An 18,432-nucleotide genomic window follows, 5' to 3' on the forward strand; every position below is an offset into this window, starting at 1 on the left:
AAACCCCATTGCAGGGGTTTTCACTGACTTTGCCTAGCAATCCGTGGAAATAATCACCATATTGTATCTCTCTATATGTATTCTAGACAGCAGGGACATAATAACTTCAACTCAAAAAGCAGTCACTTAAAAGCCACGTCAAACCTAAAGGATTTTTACCTACAACAGGGAGGTGAAAGATCATAACTTGGAGAAAAAAAAAAAAAAAGAAAAGGCAATATATATATGTTAGAAAAAGTGGGCAGCACAAAAGGATCAGAGTGCACACACAGAGCCTGAATTCATTAGGAGCTAGTTTAGGGATACCAGTTCAAGAAAATACATAAAAGATACCCGAAAGTTCTTACTTTCATGTGTGTACTACTGCAACAAGGAAATGTTCCCTTAACAGCCAGTATAATGAGGACAACACCACAGCAGAGAATTATTCTGCAAGAGAGATCCTCCTTGATTTCCTAAGTAAAGCAGAAAGCAGGTAGCTCAATAGGCATGAAAAACTGAAAAATCTGTAACAGGCAGAGAAAGCCACTGTGGACCAATAGCATCCTGCAAAAATATTAGTTATTAAAACTGAAAGAAAGAAGTGAAAGATATTTGAAGCAGCTTGAAAATTAAGTAACATACATCAGTTTTAAAGCTGCTGGACCCACTTTGTGCTGTTCTCTTTTCAGCCTGAGCTTACATGAAGAAGTACATTAACTTTTTTTTGTGGGAGAACACAAGGTCATCTTGAACTATCTCACAGATAGAGCATATTTCTAAACCCTTGATGTTTTCACCTAACCTTGGAGATAAGAGAAGAATCTCAGAAGGAGCTAGCAGTAGAGAACTGTTTTTCAGTTATGAGAAAAGTTTAATCCTTCTTGAACATGTACGAATCAGGTCAGGAAGCTTAAGCTAAAATATTGCAACAATTCCAAGAAGAAAATATCAAAGTCTTTTGCTTTTTTCATACTAATCAGTAGATAAAGGAAATCCTTCTATTATTTCAAAATTAGTGGGAGAATTAATTATTATTAATTTGAAGCCAGGAGTCATGTATTATATACAAGAGCTACAGAGTATGACTAATACTAAACCAGTGGTGAATATGTGAATTCTTTCTGGTAAAATCTTATAGTCATTCAGCACGTATTGGTTGAAGCCAACAGAAGCTTTTAAGCAAGATATACTGATAAGCATTTTTGCTTTGCCTCTTGTTTTAATAGGCTAAACCCATGAAACCTGTGGGGAAAGAACCATCCAAAATTATTTCATGTTAAAAGATTGACAAGTGGTGTTTCTCAGGCGTCAGTGTTGGGACTGGTGCTGTTTAACATCCTTGTTGGTGACACAGAGAGTGGGATCGAGTGCACTCTCACCAAGCTCACTGACGACACTGAGCTGTCTGGTGCAGTCAATATGCTGGAGGGAAGGGATGCCATCCAGAGGGACCTTGATAGGCTTGAGAGGAGGGCCTGTGCAAACCTCATGAAATCCAACAGGGCCAAGTGCAAGGTGCTGCACCTGAGCTGGGGCAATCCCAAGGACAAGTACAGGCTGGACGAAGAATGGATTGAGAGCAGCCCTGAGAGAAGGACTTGGGGGTGTTGATGGATGAGAAGTTTGACATGACCCAGCAATGTGCATTTCAGTACAGAAAGCCAGCTGTATCCTTGGCTGCATCAAAAGCAGTGTGGCCAGCAGGGTGAGGGAAGGGATTCTGCTACTCTACTCTGTTCTGGTAAGACCCCAGCTGGAGTACTGGATCCAGCTCAAGGATCCCCAACAAAGGAAGCCAACAACCCCCAGCAAACCTGCTGGAGCAAGTCCAGATGAGGGCCACAATCCCCACCATGGCAGAGGGCTGAACTAGCTTTAACGTCCCTTCCAACATAAACTATTCTATGATTCTGTGATGATGATGATGATGCTTTTCTATTTTGACAGAGTAAATAAGGAAAGCCCAAGTTATTCAAATTGCTGAAGACTATATCCATGGTGTCTAATCCTGCAAGCACTAAAGTACATCTTCTGGTATTTTCAAACATCTCACAGACACAGGAAGGACTCATAAAATTAAGTTATTAGCTTTTGATTAAGATAACTAAAGAAACACTTTACAAACACCACAAAACTATTTGGTTCTTAGGAATTGTACTGGGATAAACTGCTATCAGATTTAAAACTTTGAAATTTGACAATGCATCTCCTAAAGGTTTTCCAAACTGTATGACATTTTTTGGCTACATTATGAAAAAGCATTAACATTTGCCATTCTGTGCAACTCCACCAGGCTGTTTCATAAGACTATTGCAGTTCCATCAGGCAAATGCATTGTAAAAACATGCTGCATAGCAGAATGCTTCTGATTTAAATGTATAGCAAAAAATTTCTGTGAAATAAGAATTGCATTAACAAAGCTGGCACTTGGCCACAATTGACTCTTCTGGTTACTGCAACCTGTATCACCTGCAAGGCTGTTTACTTATGAAAACAGGTGGAGCACAACTTGTACCTCTGGTGTCCCCAGGAGCCCATGGTACAGGTACAGAACATATAGCCTGATTTCAGCTTCACACTGGAGACTCATTCCTACTTGTTATAAAAGGGTGAATCTTAAAAGTGTAGTGCTGTAGCAAATTGCTCTGATACTTGGACACAGAGTTCCAGTTTCCTACATTACCTCATTTGTTTCTCAGTCTTCATAAAAAAACATAGCTGTCACCTAAGTCAGAGAGAAAATCCAAGTGAGGGAGTGAAAGGGTGAGGGAAGGCTACTTTCTTGCTTTAAAATTTTCCACTAATATTTTTAAATTATAGTTTATTTAAAAAAAAAATCAAAATGACAAAACAAAACCAAACCCAAACAATAACCCCACCTCCTTTGTTTTCATCGTGAAATGAACTGCCAGTGTAATGCTATCAGGGTGGCTGTGTCCTTGGCCTTCAGGTGGGTATGCAGGCAGGAGGGTGCAATGCTTTCCTCCCTCATTCCTTGGCAAAAGGATTAAGACTGTCTGACGCCTGTGTGAAAAGTTATAATGACTCTCACTGTGCATCCTAAACTAAGACAGAAAATAAAAGTATTTGATTCATTAAAGGTTCTGTGTGTGGCTTTCTCTTTGGTAACTCCCAAATCAAGGCTTCTAATTTATTAGAAAATAACAACAAAAATGCAACAGTGTATCTTTCACCAAAGTAGTGAAGATAGGTACCAGAGTACAGAATTAATTAGTCTATGGGGTTAACACATCTGAAGCACGGAAAAGACCCACAATCAGAACATGTATTATGAAGAATAAAGATTTCAAAAGGAGAATATCATGATTCATTTACTTAAAAGAAGACAAAGTCAAGTTAAAAGCTAGAACCAAAGAGAAACTTTATACATTACCTGCTGCTTCTTTTGTTAACAGGTGGTTTATTTCTGCACTGGTGCTGTAGTATATTACCAGCTATTAAACAAGGATACTGAAAACAAAGTATTTTCTGGGCAGTGTTTCCAGCATCAGAACCAGAGATACCTACCTAATTACTTCCTTAAAGCTTCAGCTTATCCCCTTAAGAAAAATAATTAAGATTTTACAAATAGCAGATAGTTTTAGTCAATGAGCTGGAAAATAATCTGTAAAATTCATATACAAGAAATATTGCTGGATTTATCAAATGTTTTTGAAAGCTAATTGAGAATTACATTCTGATTTAGCTGACTGTAGTCTTGAATTATAATTATAGGTAATATTATATAAAGAGTTATAAATAAAACTAATGCTTCAGCTCAGAGCTGAGCTATGGCACAGAAACTTGTAGCTGAGCCCCAGCTAGCCCTTCTCTCACCAGGCATCTTTGGACCCAATAGAGGAGATGAAAATGTAATATCTTTGCCATCCATGAAAGAATGCACTATTTCATGTTACTTCTTGGACTTCTGTAGGATTTTTTCACCCTTGATAAGCATATTAATGGAAACGTATATGAATTAGTCAGTCTGTTTGCACTTGACTAAAGAGTGAAGGTGAGAAAAGGTCATTCAGATGTTAAAGGGTTTTTAATGCATGAAAGGGTTAATAAATGCTGAGTGGTGTGCAGTGAAAGAGGGACTCTGAAAGAAAGTGCATCAAAGACACTGCAGACTGTTATTCTTTTGGCAATTATTACTTACAATGAAGCATGTTCCTAAAAGCCAAAGGAAAGACTTTTTTAAAAGAGGCAACTAACAAACAGGGAAATTGCTCTTGTCTGCCAGAACACTGCCCTTCTGGTAAAAAAAAAGTATTGATGGTACTAGGAGAGATTTATTGCCATACATTGAATCAAAGCATTACTCAGTCACATTTTTTTTAAAATAAACCCACACAGATAATCTAACTGCTGTGTTTCAGAAAAGAAGGGAGTCTCAGAAGAGGCCCTATAAGAGGCCTCTGGACAGTACAGCTGCATTTCCAGTCTCTCCAAGTATACCTGCCATTGGGGTCACCATCCATGACTGACTGGGTGTCTCGTCTATAGCAGGTTTGTTAGTGCAGGTGTTTGCAGACAACAGTGGGGTTGAGGGGTCTCTTATAATCAGTCAATTCAATCTAATTTGACAGTACAGGCATCCTGAACTCAGACAGGTGCCCTCTCATCAACCTTGCTTTTAGGGTAGGAAGAACTCTCTCCGTTTGTTGCCACATCAATATGGGTTTGTGGCTGGACACATGGGCACCTCCTCATGTTCATATGGCAGCAGAGTCTAGGATTTCTGCCATGAACACCTTAGCTGAGCAAGCGAAAAAGGGCAAGAGAGAGCAGAGAATAGGCACTACTAGCAGAGGTATAGATAGAGGTTGTTTCCAATGAATTACCAACAAAAGGTCATGAGTGTATGAGTGTATAAAGACAAACTACACACATTCTGCTGAGGGATAAAGGCGGCCATCACCCTAAAGTGGATGCTTCTAACAGCTCTGCTCAGTTACCTGCATTCAAACACTGATGATTTATTTAAAAAATCTTCCTTGGGATCACTTCTCTCTGATAAGAAATAAATAATCTCAAATTTCAAATGTGTTCAAATATTTGCTAACAGCAAGTTCTGTTTCCTAAGCCTGAATTGTTAGGAGGGTTCCCATGTGAAGTTACCTTCCTAACCTTTTCTGCAAAGGGGTCATAGACTTTTGCTTTGCTTCTTGCATAACAACTGCTGAACCCACACAGTTTACCTTGAAGATGCTGGGCCCTGAACTGCTGGACTCCATGTCACTGGAAATTTTGGCCTTTACCCTTGCTGGCAATATAAAATAAAGACATAGCATATCTTTTGTTCAGGCAGTCGACCTGCATATGGAACTTATTTACCACTTACTTCTCCATGTTTCCCAAATGACAACCCCTCAAAACAGCCTCTAAAATTAACTGGAAAGTACCATATATGGATCATCTCAGTGTAGGGCACCTCTGTGAACCAAAAGACATGGCCCCATACATTCAAACAATACACAGAGATAGATCTTAGCACTGTTCAGCAACTTTGCAATCTCACTACTCCTACCTGTCTCTGTCTCCCTGCCAGTCACTTTAATTAATATCCAGTGAAAACAGACATGTAAGGATTATGCTTCAGTCTGTGACTGAACAAGTTTCTACAGGCATCAAGTGGGCTGGAATTTTTGCAATATTAAGCAGCAGAGGGAAGATCAATTCTTTATAATTTGCCACTAGATACTGAGTCACTCACTAACAAATGTTCATAGTAACTCAGAGCAATCCTAAGTCAGTCATCCATGAATGTGAACCCCTGTGGCTAGGGGCTTAGCTTCTACACTAACCCAGACTTTGTTGTTCTGGCCTTTCTCATGTGTCCTCATACTTCTGCAGATTTACACCAATAATACCTGACTCACTGTCCAAATAGCAAAATGCAAGTTCTTTTTTCCATTTCCCTCAAGATGCAGCTGCTAAGATGTTCATGCTGTGTGTCTGTTCAGCTGATACATTTTTCAAAGCCTCATCACTCTACTATGCAACAGCAGGGATCATGTAATCATTAGATTAATGGAGTTTTGCTGTTGCTCATGCCACTTGAAATGGAACATTGCAAAAGAAAAACTCATCTTTGCTAGCTACCAAACTATTCAGTCCTGTTAAGACCCAGTCCTGGAAGTTGAGAATTCCTCATTGAAAGTGAAACTCAGAATTGTGCAGGACAAAGTCCCCTACAAACTTGAACAATCCATCAAACTCAGTGAGGAAAAAGGTAAACTTTTGCTTGATACTGTACATTTTATATATACCTATATATCTGTGCCTGGGTGTGTGTGTAAAACTTAGTCTTCCAAATCATGAGAATGAGAATAAAAATATATGCACAAGTAAAGGCTGCAGGATCAGTAAACTAGTCAGTCGCTAACATACTTATCTTTTTTTTTCCAAACGGAACCACTTCTTTGTAGCACACCTGCAGATTCTGAATACTAGATCTTTCTTATTTTCATGCATCAACATATGTTTTATTCCTACTCATTTTATAAAAATTTGGAGCAATAATCTATGCTGAAAAGACATCCTATTGTCCTATTTTAGTGTAAATAAACCAATGACTCCTTTAGTAACTACATTCAGCAAAGTATAGGTCAGTATAGGATTTATCCTGACATTTGTCACTTAAATCACTGAATAACAGAATATGCTGAGTTGGAAGAGAACCACAAGGATCACCAGGTCCAACTCTTGGCCCGGCACAGGACCATCCCCATGAGTCACAGCAAGTGCCTGAGAGTATCATCCAAATGCTTCTTGAACTCTGTCAGGCTTGGTGCTGTGACCACTTCCCTGGGGAGCCTGTTCCAGCACAGAGCAGAGCGGGACAACCCCCTCCCTTGACCAGCTGGTGATGCTTTGCCTGATGCCCCCCTGGACACGGTTGGCCTCCCTGGCTGCCAGGGCACTGCTGACTCATCCTCAACTTGCCATTGACCAGAACCCCCAGGTCCCTTTCCATGGCACTGCTTTCCAGCATCTCATTCCCCAGTCTGCCCATACATCCAGTGTTGCCCCATCTCAGGTGCAGAATCCAGATTTTTCCCTTGTTATCTTCATATGGTTCATGATTGCCCAGTCCTCTAATTTGTCGAGAACTCTCTGCAGGGCCTCCCTTCCTTCGAGGGAGTTAACAGCTCCTCCCTGTAAACTTTCTTAGCATCCCTTCCAGTCCTGAGTCCAAGTCACTTATGAAGATGTTGAAGAGCACAGGGCCTAACATGGAGCTTAATTTCATTCTGAGCATGCAAAGCTGAAGAAAATAAAGCTAATTACTTTAGTAAGGTAAGGCATATGGCAGAGAAGTGTAAACACTGGCTGTACCAGTTTCTTTTTTTCCTAGAAGCAAGTCGGAACACCTTACTACAAAAGGAAGCACTCCCCTTCACACAAACACAGACACATTATGCTGTACTTGAAATGCCCACAGTTATTTGAAGGACCATGCAGCACTCCTGCAGAAGGTGAACAATGGTTCACCAGGAGTGGGAGTTTTCAAAGTAAGAGATGCATCTTAATAATAGTACATAAATTTCTCCCAAGTGGTAGGCAAATTTGGCTTGATCAGCCAAATGTTTCCTATTACTATACATGCTCATAGCTGTCACCTCTTCCAACCATATTTCCAGAGAAAACTCAGGCTGGGAACACTTCCACGGGGTAAGGCCAACACCTACAGTCTGCTGATCCATGCAGGAACCTCTCTGGGGAAAGGCACATTCTATTTACAAGGAATTGCCTGTGAGGTCATCTTACGGAGCAGTTATTTTATAGATCAAAGGGAAAAGACAGGAAATGTGCCAGCAACCAGAATTACTATCTTCTGAGTTATGTGGTATTCTAATAAACAGGTCAAAGAAAAATTGCAAGAATAGGTCCTAAGCTGGCTGCAGCACTTGTCTGAACATTATTTAAAAAATAGTAATAGAAGAGAAAAAATGGAAAAAAAGCTTTCCAAAACAAAAGTATAAGCCAAGCAAGCTGAAATTCAGGAGAAGAGGAATTCAAAGCAAATTAAGAAATCTTGTTTTTTAGGATAAACATAAGAGCAGCTCTAGCACAATGGAATAACATCAAATACCAACATGATTGTGTCAAATATAAAACAAAATAATTAATTTTTGCAAAGAAAGTCAGTTAATAATAAGTTACAATGAAACACAGCAAATGAAGAAAGCTGTGATGCTAATGCTTGGAGCAATGACTTCAGTCTGTGAGTCTTCTTTATGGACAAATATTTATTGGAGCATGAGGAATGTAAGATAAGCATTTTCAGATGCACAGGTTCAGAACTGAGCAGAACAACTTCACATAAATATTAGTAATTTACCCCATTAAAATGAAACCCAAACATTACACATGAGGATGATAAAAAATTGCGGTTTCTGTACATGATTGGGTTAAAAAATCCGTCTGCGAACAAACATTATAAAATTTGTGTTAAAACTAATCTAAAACAAGGGGACAAAATACAAGAAATCCCCAAACTCCGGAGAAGCTAGTAAAATAGGTTTTTTTGTTACCTAGCCAACGCTACGAGATTATAAAATATTACTCCTGATTAAGCCAAAGGGAGCTTGTATTCACTGGTTTCAGTAGGTATTATTGTAAGAAAGAGGTGCCTTGGACTATACAATTATTTTGCTCACAGGGATAAAGGTCTGCCCACAGGGATCTATCTGTGAGCTGGGATCTGACAAGGATGACCTGTGATAGTGCCTGGCAGAACCCCCAGTTAGCCATTCACCACTTTGCTGGTAAGGCACTACACTCCTGAATCCTCAGCCAGTATCACCTTGCACGTTCTAATGCGGGACCTCTTGGACTTCAGATTTCTGTACATCTTCCCCAGGCTACAGTTTAGTTTTTTGTGTAACTGTTTATTGAGATTTGGATTCTGAAGTTCAGCTTGTCACTGAACTTCAGTGCCTTCAGTCTGTCCACTGAGTTTGGCCATATCCAAGCTCCTCTATTTCCTCTATTTCCTTTCTGGTGGAAAGATGTTGTTTACAAGAATCACGGAAAACTGGAACCCTCAGGTTCACACCTAAACCCTTCAGAACATCTCAGTCCCACACATGAAAACAAGCTGATGGGCAGTTTGCTTAGCCTTTCTAGACACATAGAATCATAGAATGGTTGGGGTCGGAAAAGACCTTAGAGATCACCTAGTTACAACGCCCCTGCCATGGGCAGGGACACCTTCCATTAGACCAGGTTGCTCAAACCTGGCCTTGAACACTATCGGGGTTGGGCACTCACAGCTTCTCTGGACAACTTGTTTCAGTGCCTCACCACCCTCACAGTAGAGAATTTCTTCCTAATATCTAATCTAAGCGTACCTTCTTTCCATTTGAAGCCACTACTGCCTGTCCTTGTAAAAAGTCCCTCTCCAGCCTTTTTGTAGGCCCCCTTTAGGTACTTGAAGGTGCTACAAGGTCTCCTTGGAGCCTTCTCCTATCCAACCTGAGCAACCCCACCTCTCTCAGCCTATCCTTGTAGGAGAAGTGTTCCAGCCCTCTGATCACCTTCATGGCCCTCCTCTAGACTCGTTCCAACAGGTCTTCTCATGTTGGGGCCCCAGAGCTGGATGCAGCACTCCAGGAAGAAAACCAAGGAAAAGAGGTAAAAGCAATAGCTATTCTGTAGTCTTAATGTAATATATCTCAAAATAAGTTGATACACTGAGAACACTGATTGTAACAGCGCAACTAAATGCAGATGGCTAGAAAAATGGGTGACTAAGCCAAGTGTCCATGTGTAATTTCTTATTTCTGTTTGATATCTCACTGATGCAGATCTTAGAATTTTTGTTTTTAACAAAGCCAACAAGCCCACAAAAAACCAAAACAAAAAACTGTAATAAAGTCATTACCTTCTTCAAAGTGAAGCCTTTTAATAAGTCTGTAATAAATTATCAGTGAGTACAACTACCACAAAAGCTAGGCTGACAAAAAAAAGCAAAAATCTCACTACATAACATTAACTAAGGTGCAGCCTCCCCTTCCTCCATTCACATACTCAGGCATACAAAGAACTGAAGGGCCAATGTAAACATGAAAATTAATTAATAAGAGTCCTTCTGCTACATTCTTCCTTTGTTTGATACGCTGAGATTATTTCCAGACAGGGACAGATCACCTGTGCCAAGAAAAAAAAAGTTGCTGTTTCCACTTCCCAATGTGTTTGAAAATGAGGCACTCCTATTTCTACCAAAATTGGTAGAAAATTGTTCTTACAGCTTTGAACCATACAGGCTCTTAGTGTAACTTACCCTAATGCAGTCTGAAGCATGAGATTGCAAGTGACTGTTTGTACAGAACACATGCATTGCTTAAACACCTTGTAAACCACCTAGTGCTGCTCTTATTGTCACTTTCTTCAGGAAGCTCCATTTAGTTGGTGTTGTCAAAAATATGGACATCGACTACAGGACGGGCAAAGAATGAGACAAAAGAAGCATTCCAATAGGGTGAAAAACACCACAGGAAAAGGGACCAGATTTCAGCATTTGTCATGCAGTCAGCAGCGGAGATAAGTAGGGTTGTGATATAACCATGCACTTCTTGATTAAGGGTGTATCAGAAAAGACATTTCAAAGAAGGCACAAATGGGAACTCCAGTTCTGCGAGATTAAGCAAAGCTGGCATGCCAGACAGCCTACGAGGTGCAGAGGACACTGCTGGGTTTCAGTTCCAGCTCAGATGTGTGACCTTGAGCAATTATTTCTGTGCATGTTCCTCTGCCCTATTTTATCTATCTGTATTGTGAAAGATAAACCTCTTTCCCAACTAGTTTTAAGAAAGCTATCTGTGAAAACAGGCCATATTTCTAGCACAGGGTAGGAATATTCTACAGCAGCAATGATCTGTAATTGCACCAACCTTATTAAGTCCAGGAGAAAGACCTAAATCTTGGAATACAGTGAATGTTCAACAAAGGTTGAGAAATAGTGTCTCTTTGGAAAAAGAAAGTTTAAACAAAAATCAAGGCACCATATATTACAAACCCAAGTTCCCAAAGCTTTAAAAGAAGGTTTGCAGCTTCAAATAACATGTTCATCCAAAAGAATATGTTTAATAATTAATAATAGTCATCAGGCTATTGCTGCTGTCTTGTATCCGATGCTTTGTGTAAGTGATTACAGAAATTAGCTGCAGCAAAGTATGCATTGGCATGTTATTTGCTCACATCCAGTGCACTTTAGAGAGCATGCTAGAGGTTGAATATGTCTCCAACCACCTGAGTAATACTCAGAGCATAAAACTGTGTACCCTGCTGTGTTGTGCTGTAACCAGGATAAGACTCTTCCATTTCACAACTTACTGTCTATAACATTTATCTTGTAATTCTGACATCTAGGAAGGAGGTAGTGTAATGTAGCATATCAGTCCATGGTCTACTGTTTTGCAGGCCTTAAAGATGGAACACCTGTTGCTTGAGTAGGTGAAATACTCTTCAGGTCCTCACAAAAATTAGGGTTTCTCATGCTTAGGTTGTATTTTAACATATCGTGGTTAACTAAAGTTCCTTTGATACCCTTTATAGTTTCTGCTCCCAAATGCTACTATGTTTAAAGCTTGTGCTTTGGAGCCCAGCTTAGGCTTTGAATCTACAGGGGGATCAGCCAGACAGATGAAACCTCAGTTTCTCTCTTTTCTTGCCATCTTTTTGCCCATGAGATACTGACACACAGCTTTATAGTGAATGGAAAGGAAAAGTGATGGCTGGAGCGCAGTTGTGAAACGGAAGTTCCATCCCTTTCATCCTTCACCCAGTGTGACATTTTTAGGGGTAAGAATGTCTGACCATGACTTCAGCATCATACTGGAGATCAGTGCAGAGCAGCACTGCCAAAAGCAGCAGGAGGTTTTAAAGTCTTATCACTTTTCATAGAGATAATTGACCTTCAAGTGTTTTATTCACAGCCTTCTTATAACTTCTGTAAAAGAACTCCAAAACTGGACTAGTGTTAGAAATACCCCGAACAATTTCTTTGTACATGACTCTAGCAAAGACACACAAGCCTGTCTAGAGTGCTCTGCCTCAAGGCACCACTGAGACTGGTTCAGTTCCCTTCTGGGAACCTGGCAAGAGTTAGACAAAACAAGTAACTGCTGGTTTTGTTCCCACTCCAGATTATGATAACAGGAATTAAGATGGGTGCTTACTACAGATAAGGTCTTAGTTCAGAAGTCATCTGCGTGCAGGTGAAGCAGTGAAGCATAGATCACTGTGACACTCTTATCTTCTTGAAAGACCCCAGTTTCACAGCGAAAAAAACAGGCCAGCTACATGTTCAGTTCTGTTCGTGTAACACATGCTGGAGGTCCCACTGAGTTCAGTAATACTGATTGAATATTTGGAAATCTGGATTTGACCCTAAGAGTGCATGGCTTGACAATATTAACTTTTTAAGAGAGTTGTTTTTTTTTTGTGACCATGTGTACACATCACTCTTCTGGGGCCAAGTAGCAAGAAATAACCGACTTCAGATGAACAGTGAATCTGCTCTAGGCTTATAGGATTTGCCCTGAATGAATCTATGACTATTCTTGCATGCACAAAGGTCCAAATATGTGGACTTACTGGATTTAAATTTTAAACTACTCAAAAGTATGAGCTGAGTGAATGACAACTGTAAGGATTTTCTCAAAACTCCATGTATTAGTATTTAATATTCTTCAAAATAGTATTACTGTTAGAAAAGCTTTAAACTAGTTTCTTTTATCTTATGACCTCTGGTTGGAGTTTCTGAAGAGGCATTTTCTCTTATATTTTTTGCCTGAAAACTAAAATTTCTGTGTAGATTTAGAATTAATTAGTGCAGTCACTAATCAGCTGGGGGTTTTTTCCCAGTAGGACTGGATTTAGACAAATGTTATAACCCTGTGCAGCAACTGGAATGGTGAATTTTGAAGATGTTTCCATGCAATTTCTGAAGGCAGTGTGTTTGAGGGAACTTCCACAGTGAGTAAAATGGACAAAATGCTTTAAAAATGATTGGTAGTAGCATCCACAGCCTAATTCCATTTTCAGCACATACATTTCCATTTAAGAACAAGAGCATATCTAATAAATCACAGAGGCACTGTTCTTGACAGCAAAGAAACAAAGACATAAGTAACCAGCTGAAATAATACTGTGTGGCTGCCAGGTGTTCCCTCCTCAACATGAGAAATTAAGGTAAACCATTTGTCCCTGTCTCTCTTAGTTTACAACTGTATGCTACCTTTGGTTTAGCCACCTTCCCTGCCCACCGCCCACAACATGTCAAGTTTTCAACAATAACACAAGAACTTACGGTTAATTAACTTGTTTCTGACACAATGTCCCTCAAAGTCGTCTCAAAAACAGGGTAATTCATCACTGCTACAACTGATCATAACTTAGACAAGTTCTAAAAACACAGTTTGAAACCAGAATTAGGAACACAAACAACTTTGGGATCTAGCCCAGTGTGCCCAGTTCAGAAATTAACTCTTTGTAACTTTGATCCAGCATCTCATGGAGTCTGAATTAAGTCCTTGGATCTCCATGCAAAAACCTTGCAGAATTAGGCACCGGTGCTTAAAGCACTGCCCTTACAATAAGTCAGACTAAAATGTGTTATATAAATTCAAGCTCTATCTATAGCAGAATTCTGTAGACCACTCTTTTAGACTGCATTTTTTATTCCTTCAGACTGTAAAGGACCCTTGATATCCCAATGTATTGCAACTGAAACGAGGCACACCCTCTTAATCTGAAGTCTTCATACCACAATCAAGTATCTGTACTTGAAAACAACGGGCAATAAATACTCACCAGATATTCCTCCTCTAAGCTGTCTGGAAGAAGGGACACCAAGAAATGCTAGAAGAAACATATGAAGAGACTGCTTACTGCAATTGGTTGACAAAATTTCTTAGTTGTCATGCAGTTCTCTGGAAGAGACAGAAATATAAATCAGCAAGGAGAATGGCAGATTGTTTCACTAGCCTGTTTTATGACTAATTAGTATCCAGTGACAGGACTGCACATTAGGAAACATTTCTTAATCAAGAGGATGGTGAAACACTGGAACAGGCTTCCTAGAGCTTGATGCTCCAAGCCTGTCAGTGTTTAAGAGGTGTTCAGACAATGCCCTTAACAAAATGCTTTAACTTTCAGCTAGCCTTGAAAGGGCCAGGCAGACAGACAGTATAATCACTGTAGGTTCCTTCCAAAGGAAATATTCTATTCTATTCTGCTCTGCTCTGCTCTGTTATGTTCCATTCTCTCTTGTTGCTTACCTGTAATATACTAAAGGCTGAGTCCTGCTGGGCCAGTTGCTGAGCAAACACAGAGTGCATGACTAACCTTGGGTGAAGAATGGGCATCCCAAAGAGAAGGCAAGCAAGAAAGTGAGTACATGGAAAAGCAGAACAACAAAGCAGTCATTAACAGAGATGTTGTAAATGTTTTATAAATTATGATTTTGACAAATGTTGACCACATTTTGATAGTATTAGCAGACATACCTAACTTACCTCAATGAGCACCTTCTCTCACCCTTGTGGAAGCACAGCCATACACAAAGTAGATTTCTCGTTCCTTAGAACTATGGGGGAAAAAGAAGTCATTAAGGAACTAAAAAGAGAGTGGAAAGGCATTCTCCTAAAAGCTGTGCCAAATCTCTATTGATTAGTTCCTATTACCCACACTCATTTCATCCTCTGCCAAATTATCACCTTTTCTTTAACTCTACTAGGTCAACTGCAGGACTGGACTTCATTTGAGCTGGTAGAAGCAATATTCTTAAATAAAAATGAGGGCACCTTTTTAATATTATTTTCTAGTTTGCTCTAGAAGGTAAAAGAATTCTACTTCTTGTGTTCATTTTGCAGTTTTCTCGTTCACCTTACAGTTACTAAAGGAAAAGCAGAAGAGAACTATTAATGGAAATACATTTTCACTTAGGCAGATGTTGCCTGGTAAATCTGCCAGGAATATGGATGGCTTCCCGAGCAGAGGGGACAGGACTTATCAAAAGGTCATTCAGGAGAGCCTGTGAACAGTTTGTTGTATGAAAGAAAGCCTAGGTTTAACTCCAGGGTACAAACTGTTACCAGCAACAATTAAAAGCTCTTCCAATGGAAGAGGCATAAGACCAAGCAAAAAACTTCCAGTTGTAGTCTCAATACTTCAGCACATTTTTAGGCATTTAGACTGTGACCTGATAAAAGACACAAACACCCACTGTGCACCAGCCTAAAAGGTTTTGCTGTAAATGTCTCAGTCTAGAAGCTAAATATTAGTTAGACCCACAGAAGTGCAAGTAGAAAGATAAGTCTTCATGAGAGCAATCTCAGAAATTGCCTATATGCCAAATGGGAGCTGTTTGTGACCACACACGACCAACATGCTTGAGCAAAAGTGCCAACTCTGCAACTCTGTGAACTCTTTTGTTCCAAGTAATTCAAAAAAATTGTGGAATAGAATTATTAACTGTAGTCAAGCAACACATACTGCACTAACAAGCAACACTGTGCAGTTAACAATGATCGTTATTCCAGATGTCCAGAAATCAAACACATAGCAGTTTTTTCCCTGGCTAAAACTCCTCAGCCAGTCATGTATATGTTGGTACACTTAGTTACTTACAAAGTTCATGTGAGATAGTGCTTCTGTATCTGTTTGTGAAACTAACCCTGTGAGGCTGGGAATAGTAATTTGCTAAGTATAACGTGGGACCCTAAAATCACATTGAAGCATCCTAAAGGACAACTAACTAATAACTAATGTGTAAAAGAAACAAGTCATAAACATGATGCTATGCAAGATTAATCAAAGTCCGTAAGGGGACAATATGAATACTAAGAAAATTAAAATTGGCAGTTACCAAAAATAGATTCTTTAAATATTTGGAAACAAAAAAAATAACATAAGTAAGTATGCTGGAGGTGTAAAATAAAGATGTGTTTCAATTTGCTAGAGCCATGCATTGATGAGAAATTTGGTCCACTGATGAAACTTACTACCATAAACTCATCTATAGTTTATGGAAGTTTATATGGAAGAATGTCAAGAGATGGAATGTCATTCTCAAGGGAGAAAAAGAAGGTGTTGCGTGATAATGATATTCCTCTATAACAGTATCAGCTAATTGGCCATGTTTGAAGCTGTGCTGTTTCCCTGGCACTTCCAAATATGCTATAAACAAACACAAAACCAAACAAATAAACAAAGCTTACCACTGGAGGGTATTGTCATGTCAAGCTGTAACAGAAAGGCATCTGGAGGTGCTAACTAATTTATTACACAAGTGTTATTTCAAGTTGTAACAGGAAGGCACCTGAAGGAAGTAACAAACCTTATACCCATGTGGTGCTGTTCACATTGAAGAAAAAAAGCTTCTCAATGGAAAAGATGTGATCATTTCTCCATTATTAGGCACAGCAGTGGATGAAGACCTTTCTGCTGGCTTCTCTTCATCTTGATATCCTACCTTTCTTCTGCCTCTGAACTACCCAAAGTCGTCAGGAAAACCTACATCCAGTAAGTCCCTGTCAGGAACCTTGGTGAGAAATAGGCCTTGGTTGCCCTGACCAGCTTCTACCAGAGCCTCCATCTACACCCTCTGCCTAGGGCCTCCATTTAACCTCACGCCTGGGCTTTCAGTCTTTGCCTGAGCTATATCTTAGGTGCACTTGCCCCTAGCTTTCTGTGCCTGAATTGTTGTTTGGATTTTCTGGATTCACCTTGGACCAAGCATGTTACCTCCTCTTTGCCTGACGCTCACCAGACTGTCAGTAGGACCTGCTGCAGTCACCACTCTGGTTTGCTCACCTGCCTCTGGTGCCATGGAACAGTGCCCTGTTGCTGAGGTTACCACCTGGCTTTGTGGCTGCTCATCTCAAACCTTCTTTGAGAAACAGGCTCCTCTTGCTGCTACCTGACCATCCCACGGAAAAATGAGTTCCACTTGTCCTTATAACTTGAACAGTAATTCCTGCCTCTGGAAGCTCTCCTTAATAACAGCCCTTAACAGCTTCTCTCACCTGGTAACATGTAATAGGTTTGTAAATGGTGGCAGTGAGTAACTCAATTCAGCATAATAAAAATGCAATGGGGAAAAAAGTACAATATTCCCGGCCCATTGCCAGGCAAGTATTATGAAATAGACTAGAGAACATGCCACAATTTTTGATGGACCTCCAAAACAGACACCAGATTAGAAACATATTACATACACACTCAAGACTAGATCCTCTGAGAAGGGTAATAAAAAGGATTAAGAATTAGTTCTTTGCTACCATACTCACTGGGGTTTTAGTAAATTTTTCTGTCTTTTTTTCTCTTAAGGACAAAGAGTGTCCTGAAACAGTCACTCAATACGAAGTGTTTGGTACTGTCTTATCAGCATTGAAAAATGTTTATTCTGAGACATGAAACAGCAAGTCCTGCTCCTAGTCTGTGCCTGTCTTTTGGTTCCTGGTTCTCTGCTCTGTGATTCAAATGGCTACCTTTGAGCTTAAACCTGGATTTGGGGTGACATTCTGAGTTTCCTCTGAACTGCCCAACGCCAAATATTTACCTTAAAACCAAAATTTATATACCTCATTGTGGGTGGGGATGTATGTTCACAACTTCATAGATTCTGTCAGTCCTATGCACAAATACTGATTTTGGATCATAATTTTTACATCCCAGATTTGCTAGATCTTGCTTCAGTGTTTACCCTAAGGCCTGGTAACAAATTAAAATTTCATATCAACAGGTACAATTAAAATATCTTTCAATTTCTGCCATTCCTAAATATTACACACCATTCCCTAAGGCTCTTTATATCCAAAATTTTCCAAAGCCTGTTTTGGTTCTCACCTAATCTTTTGCCACCCTTTAAAGTATCCAAAGATCTTAGCAGCTCTAGACTAAATTTTTTGGGCTATAATTAACAGGTTAGCTATGTTTCTTCCAGCATGGGTAATTTAGTTAGTGCATACCATGAGACAGAGAAATATTAATTTGTTGCCATTAGCCAATAAGTGCTGCTAAGGTTTACTGTGGCCTTAGAATGACTGCGCTTTGAAACCAGGGGAAGAACCATAACCTCAAATGGTAGCCGAGTCCTAAGTACAAAAACCTTTTCCCCATGTGAGGGTATTTCAGACTATAGTGAAGCAGTATAAATAAATTCTTTAACGGTAACTTAATGTATGACTATAGCAATAGCACATATATTTTAGCACATTCTTGTATTTACCAGCTGAACAGAAATGTCTCAATTCTATCTCTCAGGAAAAAATAAAACAAAGCAAAACAAAACAAACAATCTCCCCCCAAAACAGCTGCTATTAAACCATGACCACACAGCAATTTCAGTCTGAACTAAACTTAGGTTTTTAATAAATACAGCTTCTGGTAGCTTAGCAAAACAATTTCTCCCTTTTCTTTCCTGCTGGCAAA

Source organism: Lepidothrix coronata, unplaced genomic scaffold, assembly GCF_001604755.1.
Source record: "Lepidothrix coronata isolate B3197 unplaced genomic scaffold, Lepidothrix_coronata-1.0 Scaffold55, whole genome shotgun sequence".
Lineage (NCBI taxonomy): Eukaryota > Metazoa > Chordata > Aves > Passeriformes > Pipridae > Lepidothrix > Lepidothrix coronata.